Genomic DNA, 17,733 nt, shown 5'->3' on the forward strand with positions numbered 1-17,733 from the left:
TGTCTCGTAACCGTGTGTCTCGTAACCGTGTGTCTCACACGGTTGTGTCACACGGCCGTGACTATTTATCGCAGCCCGTGTTCCATCCTATCTTGGAAAAAAATTTGTCCTATTTTAGCACGGCCATGGCCACACCCGTGTCTCCTGCCCGTGGTTGTCACACGGTCTAGGACATGCCCGTGGCTCCAGGCCATGTTCGCCCCTGTCAAATGTCAAAATTTACCTACAGTTGAACTATGAACAATTAACGAAAAATTAAACCATACTTAGTGAGGTTAGTGCTTGGGTTGCCTCCCAAGAAGCGCTTATTTAGAGTCTAAGCTTGACTTTACCATATGACATATTTAAGAAGGTTCATAGAGCCGAAGCTCCTCTCATTTAACCTTAAAGTCCTCACCGTTATAAAGTTTAAGATGATGTCTATTTACCTGAAAGGTGTCATGAGTTGGATGATTACCTCACAATTATAATGTTTAAGATGATGCCTATTTACCATCGTGATTTTAGCTTCCCAGGAAACAATTTGAGCCTTGAGTTGTATAACAAGACTAGATCTCCAGCTTCAAATTGCTTATGTTGCTTTAAACGAGCATCATGGCGGTGTTTCGTGGCTTCCTTGTATAGGCGTGAATTCTCATATGCATTAGTTCGCCACTTATCTAACTTGTTCAACTGCATCAACCTTTTTTCACCTGCAAGTTTGAGATCGAAGTTTAGAAACTTTATAGCCCAGAATGCCTTGTGTTCTAACTCAAATGGTAGATGGCAACTTTTTCCATAAACAAGTCTGTAAAGGGATGTTCCTATGGGGGTTTTAAAAGTTGTTCTATAATCCCATAAAGCATCATCTACTTTCATCGCCCAATCCTTCCTCTTTGATTCTATTGTCTTTTCTAGGATACATTTAAGCTCTCGGTTTAATATTTTGGCTTACCCACTAGATTGAGGATGGTAAGGGGTAGTTATTCTGTGGTGAACTCCGTATTTCTTAAGGGTCTTATCAAATTGGGCGTTACAAAAATAAGTACCCCTATCACCGATAATTGGTCTAGGTGTTCCAAATCGAGAGAAGAGTTTCTTAAGGAATCGTACTACCACTCGAGCATCATAAGTAGGTAAAGCTTGGGCTTCCACCCATTTGGACATATAATCGATGGTTACTAAGATGTATTTATTCCCATATGAACTAGGGAATAGACCCATAAAGTCGATACCCCAAACGTTAAATATTTCACATTAAAGCATGTACATTTGGGGAATTTTGTCATGTTTAGAGATATTACCTGCTCGTTGGCATTTATCGCTAATAGCAACATACCTGTTGGCATCTTTGAATAGTGTAGGCCAATAAAAACCTGATTTGAGTGTTTTATGTGCGGTCTTATTTCCACTATAATGTCCTCCAATCGGTCCTGAGTGGCAATGCTCCAATATTTTAAATGCTTTTGACCTTGTAACGCATCTTCTAATGACTTGGTCTGCACATATACGGAAAAGAAAAGGATCTTCCCAAAAGTAGTTTTTCATATCAGTGAAGAATGACTTCTTTTGTTGATGTGGCAACCCTTTTGGGATAACGTTAGTGGCTAAAAAATTCTCAATGTCTGAAAACCAAGTTACTTCAGAATTAGATATAGCAAATAATTGTTCTTCAGGGAATGAATCATTTATTTCAACTTCATCTAGCTCTTTGGTACTTGAATTTTCAAGCCTGGAAAGATGATCAGCTGCGAGATTTCCAGCTCCTTTCTTATCCTGAATCTCCAAGTCAAATTCCTGTAATAACAGAATCCATCGAATGAGTCGAGGTTTTCAATCAGTCTTAGTTAAAAGGTAGCAAAGAGTAGAATGGTCAATATAAACGACAACTTTAGACAACATTAGATATGGCCTAAATTTATCGAATGCAAAAACCACAGCTAGCAACTCTTTCTCCGTGGTGGTGTAGTTTTCTTGTGCGGCTGTCAAAGTTTTGCTAGCATAATAGATAGGTTGGAAATGCTTTTCTCTTCGCTATCCCAAAACTACACCTACTGCAAAGTCACTCACATCGCACATTAGTTCGAAAGGTAAATTCCAATCAAGTTCGATTATAATTGGAGCATTAATCAGTTTATGCTTTAAAGTATTAAACGCTTCTAAACATTCCTGATCGAAATTAAAGGGCACATCTTTTTCTAGTAATTTAGTCAAAGCCTTAGCTATTTTAGAAAAGTCTTTAATAAATCTTTTATAAAACCAAGCATGTCCTAAAATGCTTCTAGTAGCCTTAACCGAACTAGGGGGAGGTAGTTTTTAAATGGTTTCAATTTTAGATTTATCAACCTCAATCCCTTTACTAGAAATTTTATGTCCTAACACAGCACCTTCATAAACCATAAAGTGACATTTTTCCCAGTTAAGTACAAGGTTTGTTTCCTCATATCTTATTAGAACTCATTTTAAATTTTTAAAGAAAAGATGGAAAGATTTACTGAATACCAAGAAGTCATCCATAAAAACCTCCATGGTGTCTTCTACGAGTCCCTCAAAAATGGGCATCATGCAGCGCTGAAAAGTAGCAGAAGCATTGCATAATCCAAAAGGCATTCTACGATAAGAAAACATACCGTACGGAAATGTAAATGTCATCTTTTTTTTATCTTTAGGAGCTATTGGGATTTGAAAATAACCAGAGAGTCCTTCTAAAAAGCTGTAGTACATATGCCCTGATAACCTTTCCAACATTTGGTCAATGAATGGCAGGGGAAAGTGATCTTTTCTCGTGGCATCATTCGTCTTTCTATGGTCAATGCAGACTCTCCAACCTGTGGCTATCCTTGCTGGGATTAATTCATTCTTCTCATTGGCTACAACAGTCACGCCTCCTTTCTTAGGAACAACCTACACTAGACTTACCCAAGAACTGTCAGAAATAGGATAAATAATTCCAGCATCTTGGAGTTTAATTACCTCAGCTTTAACAACTTCTTTCATGTTGGGGTTCAATCATTTTTGAGCTTGCACACATGGCTTATATTCATCTTTCATTAAAATTTTGTAGGTGCAAAAAGAAGGGATGATCCCTTTAATGTTAAAAATTTTCCAAGCTATGGCCCTTTTATGCTCTCTTAATACTTCGAGTAATTTCTCTTTCTCCTTGGGTTGCATGTTAGAAGCAATAATCACTGGTAATGTAGAATTATTTCTAAGGAATGCGTATTCCAAGTGATTTGACAATTGCTTAAGTTCCAATTTAGGAGGTTCTTTAATAGAGGGTTTTTGCCTAAGTTCATCGTTTGCCTTAATACTCTCATATTCTGCTTGTCTTGGGAAGGGCTTATTGGAATTTAATTCAGCTTTTATCTTTCCTATCTCAGAATCATCAGAATCTACCTCCTCTCCTTGAGCAAGATACAGTTCCAACGTGTCCTTATGTATGATTTCCTGAAAAGCATGATCAAGAAAGTCAATAAAATAACATGAGTCATCCTGTTCCCTAGAAAATCTCATGGCATCATAAATTTTAAAAATAATCTCTTCTTCACCTACTCTAAGCACAATTTTACCATCACCCATGTCAATAACAGCCCTAGCAATGGCTAAAAATGGACGACCTAAGATTAAAGGCACTTCAACATCTTCATCCATGTCAAGCACAAAGAAATCAATAGGGAATATAAATTTATCTACTTTTACAAGTATGTCCTCTATAATACCCCTACAATATTTAACAGATCTATCAGCTAGTTGAATACTTATCCTAGTGGATTTTGGTTCCCCAAGACCAAGTTGTTTAAACATTTTATATGGCATCAAATTAATACTAGCGCCTAAATCAGCTAGTGCCTTATCAACATTGAAATGACCATTTAAGTAGGGAATAGTAAAACTTCCTGGATATTTCAGTTTGGTTGGTAGTTTATTTTAGAGTATGGCCTAGCACCCCTCATTAAGTTCTACTGTAGATAAGTCTTCAAACTTACATTTATTCGTTAGAAGCTCCTTTAAAAATTTTGCATATGTAGGCATCTACAATATAGCTTTAAAAAAAGGTAAGTTAATATGCAGTTGTTTAAAAAGTTCAAGAAATTTACTGAATTATGCATCCATGCGGTCTTTCTTCAACTTTCCTGGATATGGGTTTGGTGGTTTGTACTCCTTTGGCATTGGATTGTCACTGTTTTTGGGTTTTCACTCCTCTCCTTCGATTCTGTCAGCTTCTTGTGGTGTATTCTTTTTAAATTCAGCTAACACTTTCCCACTCTTTATTATAGCTGCTTTCACATGTTCTTTTGGATTCGGTTCGGCGTTACTAGGTTAACATCCTGGTAGTCTCTCTGAAATCATCTTAGCCAACTGTCCAATTTCATTCTCGAGCCCTTGGATCGATACTTGATGATTTTTAAGTGTAGTTTCAGTGTTCTAAAAATAGTTTTCTGCTACTAAAATAAATTTTATCATCATCTCCTCAAGGTTTGACTTTTTCTCTTGCTGGTAGGGTTGTTGTTGGAAGCCTGGAGGGGGAGGTGGTCTCTGATTCCCTTGGCCTCCCCATGAGAAATTTGGATGGTTCCTCCTACCAGTATTGTAAGTATTACTATAAGGATTATTTTGAGGTTGAGAATTATTACCCATATAATTCATTTGTTCATTCTCCATGTTATGGCCATAGGGTGGGTATTCTGAATTGTTCGTTCCACCTCCACTTGCATAGCACTGCATTACTGGATGAACCTGTGAAGAACCAAGTAAACCATCAATTTTCTATTCAAAAGTTCTACCTGATCAGAGAGCATAGTAACCAAATCAACGTTAAACACGCCGGCTACTTTTGTCGGCTTTGTCCTCACGACTTGCCAATGATAATTATTTAATGACATCTCTTCTATAAATTCATAGGGCTCGTCGGTGTCTTATTATTAATAGTTCCACCAGCAGCTGTGTCAGTCATCTGTGTAGTCGAAGGATTTAGGTCGTTGTGTAAAGATTGAACCTGTAGCCAAAGTGGTAGCCCATGGTGAGGGCACATTCTCAATAGATCCTTGTATCTCTTCCATGCATGACAGAGTGTTTCTAAGTCCATTTGCACAAAAGAAGAAATATCACTCCTTAGTTTAGCTGTTTTAGCCGGCTGGAAATATTTAAGCAAAAACTTTTCGGTCATTTGTTCCCAAGTGGTTATTGATCCTCGTGGTAACGAGTTCAACCACTGTTTAGCCTTTTTCCTTAATGAAAAAGGAAATAACCGAAGGCGAATGGTATTATTTGAAACGCCATTGATCTTCAAGCTGTCACAGAATTCCAGAAAGTTTGCTAATTGAATGTTTGGATCCTCGTCCTGCAAACCATCAAACTGAACAAACTGTTGTATCAATTGAATCGTGTTAGGTTTTAGTTCAAAATTATTTGCAGCAATAACAGGTCTAACTATACTCAATTTAGCTCCTCTTAAACTAGGTTTAGCTTAATCATACATAGTACGAGAAGCAGGATTCTGATTTACTCGGTCAGCAATAGCCATAGGAGGTAACTGATTATTATGATTATCAGCCATCTCCTTGGTTGTGTGTTGACTGTCGTCCTCTTTCCCTTCCTCTATGTATCGTAGGCTTTGCCTTATTTCTCTTCGGTTTCTGCGAGCTGTGCTTTTGATCTCACTATCAAAAAATAAAGGTCCTGATGAGTTTCTTCTAGTCAAAAACTATAAAAACTGCCAGAAGTAAATAAAAGAAATTTAAGTGATATAAACAAAATTAAATTTAAATTTAATATTAATAAAATAAATGGCTAACGTAATAAAAATTAAGCGTTCCTAATATTTTAGTCCCTGGCAACGGCATCAAAAACTTGATGGTTGTGAAACTAACTAATAATTCAACTTAAGGCAAGCGCACCTATCGAACAATAGTATTGTTATGGTGAGGCCGAAATATTGTATCCACGAGGACTAAAAGTACTAGTAGTTACTCTCTTTTCATTATCTAGCCTAAGAATTTAAGAGTGTTTTCAAACTAAACTAATTTTTGAATTTATCTATGATCACGACAGAGGCGAAAGTTGGAAAATACTTTTAGGAAAACCAATTGAGAAGACAATACCCAAGAAAGAATCCACCTAGACTTCACTTATTACCTTTGACTTAGACGATTTATTCAATTGACTTATTCCATAGAAATCCCTAATTTATGTTAATATCTCTCTCGAAACTAAGAACAACTGACTCTAGGTTCATTAATTGAAATCCCTTTCTAATTAAAACCCCTATTGTCATATTAACTCAATCTATAGATTCCCTTACTAGATTTGACTCTAATCCGGCAGATTTATGTCATCCTATCTCTAGGATTGCATTCAACTTCGTGTAATTATGAATGATCTACTCTTAAACAGGGACTATTGCTCCACTGAATAAGCACATCACAAACCTGGATTAATATCCTGAAATTTTAAAGCAAGAATTAAAACTCATAATTAAGAATAAGAACAACTATTTATCATATACGTCAAAGCATAATAAGATTCATCATAGGGTTCATCTCCCTTAGGTATTTAGGGAGTTTAGATCATAATAATAATGGAAAACATCACAAAGTATATAAAACAACAAAACATAAAGAAACCCAAGAACTTCTAGGAAATTGGATGGAAATTTTCAATCTTGATGTAGATCCTGGCTCCGAGGTGATTCCGATGGCTAGTCGCGAGTATTTTTTGCCTCCAAAAACTTGATGGTCATGAAACTAACTAATAATTCAACTTAAGGCAAGTGCCCCTATCGAAAAGTAGTATTGTTATGGTGAGAATGGAATATCGTATCCACGAGGACTAAAAGTACTAGTAGTTACTCTCTTTTTATTATCTAGCCTAAGAATTTAAGGGTGTTTTTAAACTAAACTAATTTTTTAATTTATCTAAGATCACGATAGAGGCGATAGTTGGAAAATACTTTTAGGAAAACCAATTGAGAAGACAATACCCAAGAAAGAAACCACCTAGACTTCACTTATTGCCTTTGACTTAGACGATTTATTCACTTGACTTATTCCGTAGAAATCCCTAATTTATGTTAATATCTCTCTCGAGACTAAGAACAACTGACTCTAGGTTGATTCATTGAAATCTCTTTCTAAGTAAAACCCCTATTGTTACATTAACTCAATCTATAGATTCCCTTATTAGATTTGACTCTAATCCGGCAGATTTATGTCATCCTATCTCTAGAATTGCATTCAACTCCGCTTAATTATGAATGATCTACTCTTAAACAGGGACTTTTGTTCCTTTGAATAAGTACATCAAAAACCTGGATTAATATCCTAAAATATTAAAGCAAGAATTAAAACTCATAATTAAGAATAAGAACAAGTATTAATCATATAAATCAAAGCATAATAAGACTCGTCATAGGGTTCATCTCCCATAGGTATTTAGGGAGTTTAGTTCATCATAATAGTGGAAAACATCTCAAAGTTTAGAAAGCAACAAAACATAAAGAAACCCAAGAACTTCTAGGAAATTGGATGGAAATCTTCAGTCGTGATATAGATCCTGGCTTTGAGGTGATTCCAATGGCTAGTCGTGTGTATTTTCTGCCTCCAACTCTGTGTGTCCCCCTCATCCTCTTCTAGTCTTTATATATACTTTTGAATGCCCAAATTAGACCAAAATAAGTCTTTTCTGAATAGAACTAGACTTGGGCTCGACAGGGACACAACCGTGTGCCACGCCCATGTGAAGATGCTCAGGCCGTGTGTAATTCTGACTTGGATTAATGTCGACATGGCCATGACACACGGGCTTGTGGTCTACCCGTGTGTCACACACGGACGTGTGGATTACCCATGTGGAACTACCTAGGCCATGTGAAACATTGATTTAGGCCTAATTTGTCCATTTTTGGCCCGTTTCTCGCTCTTTTTGTTATCCTAAGCTTGCCTGAGTATAACACATGAATTTAAAGGATTAGGAGTATCGAATTCAATAAAATCAAGGAAAAAGCATCCATAAATATGCCAAGAATGGGGTAAAAATATATATATTACGGTTTATCAAACATCCCCACACTTAAGTATTTGCTTGTCCTCAAGCAAAATCCTCAACTCACAATTAAACTAAATCCTTCTCAACTTATAATTCTCATCAATAATGTTCAAAATAATCCATAAGTAATCATACATTAAGAGCTTAACCATTAGAACATCAAAGTTTCAAACAATCCAAATTGAGCATTTTAATCCTAAAATCATAGGCATCCCCCTTTATCTAAGTAGTTATCTTTAATTCCAATTTGAAAAGGGTTGACATCCTCACTAAGGATTCACTCAAATCACTCAAAGTGTTTAAGGTTTAACAATTAAGCACTCAATAGTCAAACATGAAAAGTTATTACCACAAGCTTGCATGAAAATCAAATCTCCACCACTATAAATGAGATGATACACAAATCAAAAGTTCTTTAGTAGGGTTCTAAAGGGTCTTGGGTTAAAGGTGTGGATAAAGGCTAAAAAAGAGGGATAGACTCGAGATTAATTTAAATAAATTACCAAACTTAGAAAAATAAAGCTCATTGCTGAATTACAAGAAGGTGCCAAAATTCAAACTATCTAAAGTAAATGATATGAGCTTTTTGATCGCGTTATTTTGTGATAGGTTTTAAATATTTATAATTAATCATTCTTGAAACTAACTATTATCGCGATATAGGTAAGTGTACCTATCGAACAGTAGTATAGTTTTAGCAAGATCGGATTGTCGAACCCAAAGGAACCAAAAGTACTAGTAATGACTGTCTTTTTATTATCTAGCCTAAGAATAATGGGGTTTTGTTTTAATTAACTAATTATCTAAACTAAGAACTCACAGAGAAAAGAATTGGGGAATTGCTGTTGGGAAAAATCGATTGACTTAAGACAATACCTAAGGACAAATCCACCTAGACTTTACTTGTTATTCAAGGCTCTGAATCGGACGATTTATTCATTCAACTTGTTCTGTAGAGATCCCTAAGTTATGTTACTATCCCTATTCAAGACTAATAACGTCTAATCCCTAGATTGAATAACCAAGACTTTTCTCTAATTAACATTTTAGGGTTGCATTAACTCGATCTATGGATCCCCTTATTAGGTTTCACCCTAATCCGGCAAAATCTTGTCACCCTATGTCTAGGCGCGCAATCAACTCCGCTTAATTATGATAAATGTACTCTTAGCCAGGGTCTATTCCTCCTCTGAATAAGAGCTTATCTTGAATTAGTATCATAGGATATCAAAACAAGAATAAAGAACACATAATTAAGAACAAGTTAAATATTTATCATACGATTCAGAAAATAATAACAAGATTCGTCTTAGGTTTCATTCCCCTTAGGTATTTAGGGGATTTAGTTCATAACTGAATAAGAAAACATCTCAAAAAATAAAGAATACAAAACATAAAGAAAACTCAAAACTCCTGAAGGGGAATTGAGGAGGGATCTTCAGTCTTGATGATGAATCCGGCTTCTGAGATGAATCAATCGGCTTCCTTGGAGTAATTCCTTACTCCCTATTTCATGTGTCCCCTTTTCTCCTATTCTAAGGTGTATTTATAGGCTTTGGAATGCCTATAAGCCCTCAAAGGTGACCTTTTCAGAATTGGACTTAACTTGGGCTCGGCAGGGACACGCCCGTGTGCGATTACTTTAGGCCGTGTTCGAGCCTATTAGAATGGCACGAGTGTGTGCTATACCCGTGTGAGTCGTGCTTCTATTCTGTCAGATTGACACAGCCATGTGGTCTGCCCGTGTGAGGAAGCCCAGGCCGTGTTCAGTTCGTACTTTGGCCCATTTTCTCTGTTTTTGGTCTGTTTCTTGTTCCATTCTCTCTCCTATGCTCTCCTGAGTATAAAACATGAAATTAAAGCATTAAGAGCATCGGATTCACCAATTCTAATGGAAAATCATCCATTAAATGCGTTAAACATGGGGTAAAAATATGTATAAATTACAGTTTATCACTTTTTCTCAATATAACAACTTTAAATTATCCAAGCTCTTTAGAACAATATGTAACTGAATGAATAAATATACGGTTTTTTTTTTAAGAATAAGAACAAGTAATGGAGAATACATCATACGGATAAATTCAGCAACTAGAATGAACAAACATAATTAGGTAACTAATCAAATCAAATCTCAACAAAAAGGGAATCAATAAAAATGAAGAAATTCTTAGCGAATCAAAAATGGTTAAGTTGTGGGTTAATATTAAGGGAAAAATCAAGAAATAATAGTCAAGGCTCAAAGGGTTCACTAGTGGTCAATTGTGGCTAGGCTTTTATGGGGTAAATAGGTTAGAACCTAAGTGCCTTTATCATTTTCGCATATCAAATCAAAGGTGTGGTCTTGACATGCATAATCGACGCAAGTTCTAGAATAACAAATCAATGTTGACACACTCATAATCAATAAAATCAGTGAGTAAGAAAGATGCATGCTCTAAAAGGCTCAAAATCTCATGAAAATTATGGGTCTTTGATGTCAATCCTGTAAATTCAAAACTTCAGGATAATACCTCAATTTAGGGAAACAACCTAGCAATTTTAATTCTCAAAAGTCAATTTATCATGCTTGATCTTCTAGTGTCTTAAAGTTTAAACAATCAATGCATAATTACCTATTATTTAATTCAAAACATATCAATAAAAGTCATAAGTCAGTTAGAATTCACTCTAATAATGATATGAGAAAAATATTTGAGAACAAGATAAAAAATCAGGGATTTTCCGATAATCACATAAATAATCTCCCCACACTTAAGATGTACATTGTCCTCAATGTACAAAGATAGATAATATCAGTATAAGTATAATATCAGAAGAGAGGGAGAGAAACAAAACTGCCATGAATTTTTGGATGTAATCCTTAAAAGAGCGGAAATGGGTTTAGAGGCATTTGAAAGTAATGTGTAGATAGAGGTGAAGGTGGTGGTAGAGGTTGGGTTCCATAATCATAGTGTCCAACGAAGAGGTTATCGTGGTGGCCGGTGTCGTGGTGGCTATGGTCGTGGTCGAGTAGGACATGGTAGTCATGGATGATTGAATGTGTATGCCTTAGTAGTACCCATCAACTGACCCTTTTGAAACTGTGATGCCATCGATAATATTTAAGGGATTTATATGTAAATGGTTATTAAGGTTAGTAATAATGAAATAACTAGATAAAATAAAACTCAAATTATACAATAAAGGTCTTGTAAGTAATCGATAATTAAAGTGCAAAGAAATGTCAAAATAAAAATAAAATAAAAAGAAAAGCAATTTAAAAATTAGATGGACTTAATAGTCTTCATCGACAGTTGGATCCTGAGGTGGTGGTGTTGGAGGAAAGATGTGAAAATGATGGCAGATTTGTTGTAGTGTCACCTCGATGCTGTCAAATCACTGAGTGTAATACTGCTCAAAGCGATAAAGGTGGTCAGAAACTTCAGATATTGAAGCAGCCGTATGAACTGGTCGTTGGCTCGGTGGTGGCTGTGATGGTAGGTCCTTCTGAAATGCAGGGATATCATCAGGAATATCCTCGACATCATACTCATCGGTAGCTCATCCAAGTCGGTATTGAGGAGGGTGGAACCCACGACAACGCTCAATCACCCGCATATGGAGCACACTTTAGATGCTCTGTGGAGAAATCTGGCCAATGAGAGTGAGCGATGAAGACTGTGCCACTGTATTCAGGAGCCCGAAGTAGCGCGCTAGATGAGTCACATATGGGTCTAGGCTGATGACTCCCTTCTGGTGTCACTCGGTTTGATGGTGAAAGCAAGGGCAATAAAGTAAGCGAGGTCAAAAATGTGCCCCTGCCTCATGCTCTATAGAAAGCATGCGTCGTGAGTGTTCACTACGCCAGTGCTCTCTCTTCTCCCCATTAAAGTGTGTGCCAAAAGAGCATGGAGATATCACAGAGCTGGAGCTAGCGCTGATGCCTTGGAATGGCTGGGGTCATAGATGCCTTGGAACGGCTGGGGTCATAGATGCTTGTAGTAGGCATCATGGCGTTCCAACATGATGAAGGCACATAGTGAATGTGGCGGTGGAGGTGAGGAAAATTTTCGGCCTCTATGAACTCGTTCGTATATAGTCCCAAGGCAACGCCGAATTTTAGGGCACTCAACTGTTGTACTAGACCGCCAAGGCGGAATTGGATTGTTCCTGAGTCATCATGCTCCACCATAACTTTTGCATCTGAAATGTCAAAAATAGTTCAAAAGTGAGCTCTAGGTACGTCGGGTCGACGATGTCAAAGAATCGGTCCCATGGAGCGGTGGCTAAAAGGGCTCGAACCGAATCAGCTAGATGGAGCTACTTTAGTATGGTCCAATCAATGCAACGGCCCATATCTAGGGGTCGGGCCCATAGTATCTAGAATTGTTCCTTTTGTGGTCCCGGTGGAAATTGGAGGAATGGGTGCTGTATCTCTTTGGTAGGACCTAAGGAGGATGTTTCTCCTTTTTGCTTTTTCAAGGCGGGGATAGAAGTTTTCTTGCCTCTAGTGTTTGTCATAGTGTGCGACTGATGAATGATAATGGTGCTTGACAAAGAAGGGGTGCAGCGTCGGTGTGCGGCGGGGTTGGGGTGACGGAGGAAAAGGGGAAAGTAGAGGGGAGGGAAAAAAGAAGAGGGGAGAAAAGAGGAAGAAAATGGGAGAGAAAGGAAGAAAAGAAAAGAGAAAGAGAGGAGAAAGGGGAAAGAAAAGAAAGAAAAATAGAGAAGAAAAGGGTGGCTAGTTTGGGGACTTTTGCTCCACTGAATAAGCACATCAAAAACCTGGATTAATATCCTGAAATATTAAAGCAAGAATTAAAACTCATAATTAAGAATAAGAACAAGTATTTATCATATAAATCAAAGCATAATAAGATTTGTCATAGGGTTCATCTCCCTTAGGTATTTAGGGAGTTTAGTTCATAATAATAATAGAAAACATCTCAAAGTTTAGAAAACAACAAAACATAAAGAAACCTAAGAACTTCTAGGAAATTGGATGGAAATCTTCAATCTTGATGTAGGTCCTGACTCCGAGGTGATTCTGATGGCTAGTCGCCAGTATTTTCAGCTTCCAATTCTGTGTGTCCCCCTCATACTCTTCTAGGGTCTTTATATAGACCTTGGAATGCCCAAATTAGCCCAATATAAGATTTTTTTGAGTAGAACTAGACTTGGGCTTGACAGGGACACGACCGTGTGCCACGCTCGTGTGAAGATGCTCAGGCCGTATGCAATTCTGACTTGGATTAATGTCGACACGGCCATGACACGCGGGCGTGTGGTCTACCCCTGTGTCACACACGGGCGTATGGATTACCCGTGTGAAACTACCTAGGCCGTGTGAAACATTGATTTAGGCCCAATTTGTCTATTTTTGGCCCGTTTCTCACTCTTTTTGTTATCCTAAGCTTTCCTAAGTATAACACATGAATTTAAAGGATTAGGAGTATCGAATTCAATAAAATCAAGGAAAAAATCATCCATAAATATGCCAAGCATGGGGTAAAGATATATATATATTACGGTTTATCAATCTTCTCTATTTGTTCTACCCAAAACCAAAACACTATTGTATGAAATAAGAAGCTTTCGGGCATAGTATTTTCACATGCATGGTGTGTTTTATTTCACCATTTTTCATTATATTTATGTTTTTGATCTCGTATTAGCTTAATCTAGTTAACCCGGGGGTTAAATTGTAAATTTTTTTTAATGTTTTAGATTGTGCCTTAGATGACTTTGAAGTGTTTGTGAAGTTAGAGGATAGATTATTAAGCTTGATAGTCAAATAGAAGTATTTTGTAAAATAGTTTTGATAATTTTGATGTTCAAGGATCAAATTGTGAAATTAGTAAAGTTGCATGGTAATTTTTGTGAAATTGTGTTAGATATGGGTTGTATTGAGGTCCTATGAAATTCAATTACCTTGGATTTTGTCTGAATTTGGATAATTTATAAGTTTTGAATTTAAGGATTAAATTGCTTAAAGGGTAAATTGTTAGGGTAGTTATCTAAATATCAATGAATGGGCTTATTAGCTTAGGATTAATTAATTGAGATGTTTGAATGTATTAATTGAGTGGAAATTATTATTTAGATCAAAAGACAAATCAATCAGACGTTAATCGTGAAAAAGCCAAAGTAGTAAAATAGTTATCAGTTTCGTGTTCGTAAGTTAATTAAAGTAATTATTTAGTTGATGATTATAATTTGATGTTATCCATATATTTGGTGATTGGATTCATTGACTTTAGAAACAAGAAAAACCATGGTTGAAAGATACCATTGCATTATACTTGAAACAAGAAAGATCATAGTTGAAAAACACTATGGCATTAAACCAGAATAAATAAGACCATAGTTGAAATATATTATGGCACTATATTGGAAATGAACAAGACCATAGTTGAAAGATACTATGATATTAAATCCGAAATGAATAAGACCATAGTTGACAAATACTATGGCGATACATCGGGTTAAAAATCAAGACCATAGTTGAAAGATATTGTGGCACCCCATAAAAAATGTGTAAAACCATGCTTGAAAGATACCAAAACATCCTTTGAACAGTGAATTATTCAAAAGGGTACACAAATTGAATAGATGTATTATTAATGGTTTGAGGTTTGCTATGTAAATAGGAATTGAATGAACATATAGATGATAATTGGAATAATGGATGTTTAAAATAAATTAACTTTTATCCTGTGAGTTATGTTTATATTTTTATTCAAACTAATTTCTTATGTTATTTGCACTTTTCTCTTGTGGATCTTTAAAAGCTCATATAGTTGGAAGTTTAAGTTGGAGCTCACATTATCTGCCCCTCATCTCGATAGATTTTTTGGTCTTTTGATGTTGGTTATAAATGGCATGTACTAGGAGCTTTTAAGCTATGTTGTCATTATGATGTTGTTTAAGCATACTTCTAACTTACTTGTATATATGACCTTGGTTTTGGCTTGTAAATTTCTATATATGTGTGTTTTGGTCACTTTGTTGTTCTTCTTGAAAGTGAATAAGCTTTGGTAGAATGGAATGTGAATGGAATGGATAAACTTGTATGGTTGGTTTATGTTTAAGGAAAGAACTTGTAACATTAGATGTGGATTAATTTGGTTTATGAAATGTGGTGTCAAATGTGCTTTAAGGCATGTAAGTGGTTGAATTTGTGTTGGCTTGGCACCTAAGGAAAGAGTATTGTTTTGGCTTCTTTTGGAAGTCATTTTAAGTGCACACAGCCTGGGACACGGGTTGTCACATGGCCGTGTGCCACACATGGTCACCCACACTGTAACACCCCTAACCCGTATCCGTTGCCAGAACAGTGTTTCGAAGCATTACTACCATTTGCAGATCACTTAAAAAAAATTAAATACTTACCGATTCAATGCATCATATAAATAAATATATTACCATTCAATCAACAGTTTGGCACTTGTATAAACAGCAACATTGTTAGTATACTTGCATATATCTCACATAAATTCAACATTGATATATCTATTTTCTCGACATGTCGCACTTGAGTTTAATAATAGTCTCAACTTACATAATTTCCTTGTGTCAGCATATCAAAGATAATCATATATGTACATGTCATTAAACATATCATGCTCTTACCGTTTCTTCATAAGCATATATCATCCATTTCATTATATCAATATTTCATCCTCCATCATTTCCATATATTTTATGTATATTTATTCCGGTAATAGCTTATATCTTAACATAAATTATATTCTATGTACTTAGACTTATTTCGTTTATCTATCTTCATAATGATTTCATACAACTATTTTGTACATATATTTCCATATGACCAGTTCTTGTAAACATTTCACACAACCATTTCATATAATCATTCGTCATCTGTTACATATTACTTGAATATCAATTGTTCAACAGATGTCATAGCTTCTCCCATCTACGGCCTTATTTATCTTTGACATGATGCCATAGTGTAACACCCCGTACCCGAGACCGTTGCCGGAGTCAGACACGAGGGGTTCGCAGACTTAAATCACTTATTTGCACAGTCCATTTTAAATTTCCAGACGAGCTGGCTAACTGCATCACTGTCACCTTAAAAATCATACCTCGAGTTCCAAAACTCGAAAACCAGTTCCGTAAATTTTTCCTGAAACTAGACCCATATATCCATCTAAAAATTGTTTTCTAGAATTTTTGGTCGAGCCAATTAGTACATTTTATTAGTTAAAGTCTCCCCTGTTACAGGGTTTGACTATTCTGACCTTCATGAATTGCGACTTGGATATCACCCTGTACAGGGCTTCAATACTGATGCCGTTTGTTTCTATAGAAATTAGACTCGAAAAAGAATCTATACATATATGACATGACTTCTAATTATCTCTTGTTAATTTATAATGAATTTCCAAAGTTGGAATAGGGAATCCAGAAACTGTTCTAGCCCTGTCTCACGAAAACTTAAATATCTCTTAACATACTATTCATATGATCGTTTCGTTACTTTCCTATGAAAATATATTCATCAAGGTTCGATTAAATAATTTATTCACTATTTAATTCCATTCTTACTATTTTTAGTGATTTTTCACATTCACGTCACTGCTGCTATCAGCATCTATTTTTAAGGTAGACTTTACCTATTACATAGTTTCCATGATTCAACTAGCCCTTTTGCATATATAGCACAAAATATGATCATGATTAACCATTCCAATGGCTAATCGTTCCCAAACATTTCCATACCTCTTAATGAACATCATACAAGACGATTATAATATTAAGCTCAAAGTGTATATAAGCCATTTTCGCATGGCTATCCAAATTTATACAAAACCAAAGGGTCCATGACCAACAACAAAAAGCGTAGTCCTATACATGCCATTTCAAAGTTCAACCAAAAGTGTACCAAAAGGGGCTTTGATAGTGTGGAAGACTTCGACTTCAATAATCTCGAGTCCGATAGCTGACGAACCAAAATCTATAAAATAGGGATTCAAAGAACGGAGTAAGCATTTAATGCTTAGTAAGTTTTAAGCAACGGAATTAGGATCAACTGAAGTATAGCATTCATATAACTAAACGGATAATTTCATATACACATATATTCTCAAAAATCAGTCCTACTTCACATTTCCAACCCTTATATTCATACATAAGGGATCAACTTAACCAAAACTGGAAGCTCCTTAATCGACTGAGCGAATACTATTTAAGAGGAATCAATTAATCCAATGCATGTACAACACATACCTCGTTGTTGAGTTTTTACGAGCGTATTAATTGAAATTATTACAACAGATCGCTCATTCCCAAATCACGTACCTTCGGAATTTAACCGGATATAGCTACTCGCTCAAATGCCTTCGGGACATAGCCCGGTTAGAGTAACTCGCACAATTGCCTTCGGGACTTAGCCCGGATTTAATAACTCGCACAAATGCCTTCAGGACTTGCCCGGAACTAGTCACTAGCGCAGATGCCTTCGGGACTTAGCCCGGTTATCATCCAAATATTCATACACATATCAATAAATCATGACACATCTATATTTCATTTTCATAATTGGAGTTCAAACACACATCACGTGTTAAGCGATCCCATTTTCGGCTCACTAGCCACATACAAACAGCATGGTTTAGTTTGCTTTATGACACGATCTCTATGCACATACGGCTACCGTCGTACGTATAGACTAATTAACTCATCATATCACCGTATATTTGTTAT

The 17,733-nt window shown here is 36.1% G+C and overlaps 1 non-coding gene and 1 pseudogene across 1 annotated transcript; both read left to right on the forward strand.

Annotated features, from left to right (window-relative positions):
• Positions 1-4,991: 4,991 nt before the first annotated feature.
• Positions 4,992-5,098, forward strand: LOC128280190 (small nucleolar RNA R71). Its single transcript, XR_008270370.1, has one exon. It is a non-coding gene; the product is annotated as a small nucleolar RNA R71 (small nucleolar RNA).
• A 6,047-nt stretch (positions 5,099-11,145) lies between these two features.
• The window catches only part of LOC108478255 (uncharacterized protein At5g39865-like), a 72,255-nt pseudogene continuing 65,667 nt past the window's right edge, over positions 11,146-17,733 (forward strand).

This window comes from Gossypium arboreum, chromosome 8, assembly GCF_025698485.1.
Source record: "Gossypium arboreum isolate Shixiya-1 chromosome 8, ASM2569848v2, whole genome shotgun sequence".
Lineage (NCBI taxonomy): Eukaryota > Viridiplantae > Streptophyta > Magnoliopsida > Malvales > Malvaceae > Gossypium > Gossypium arboreum.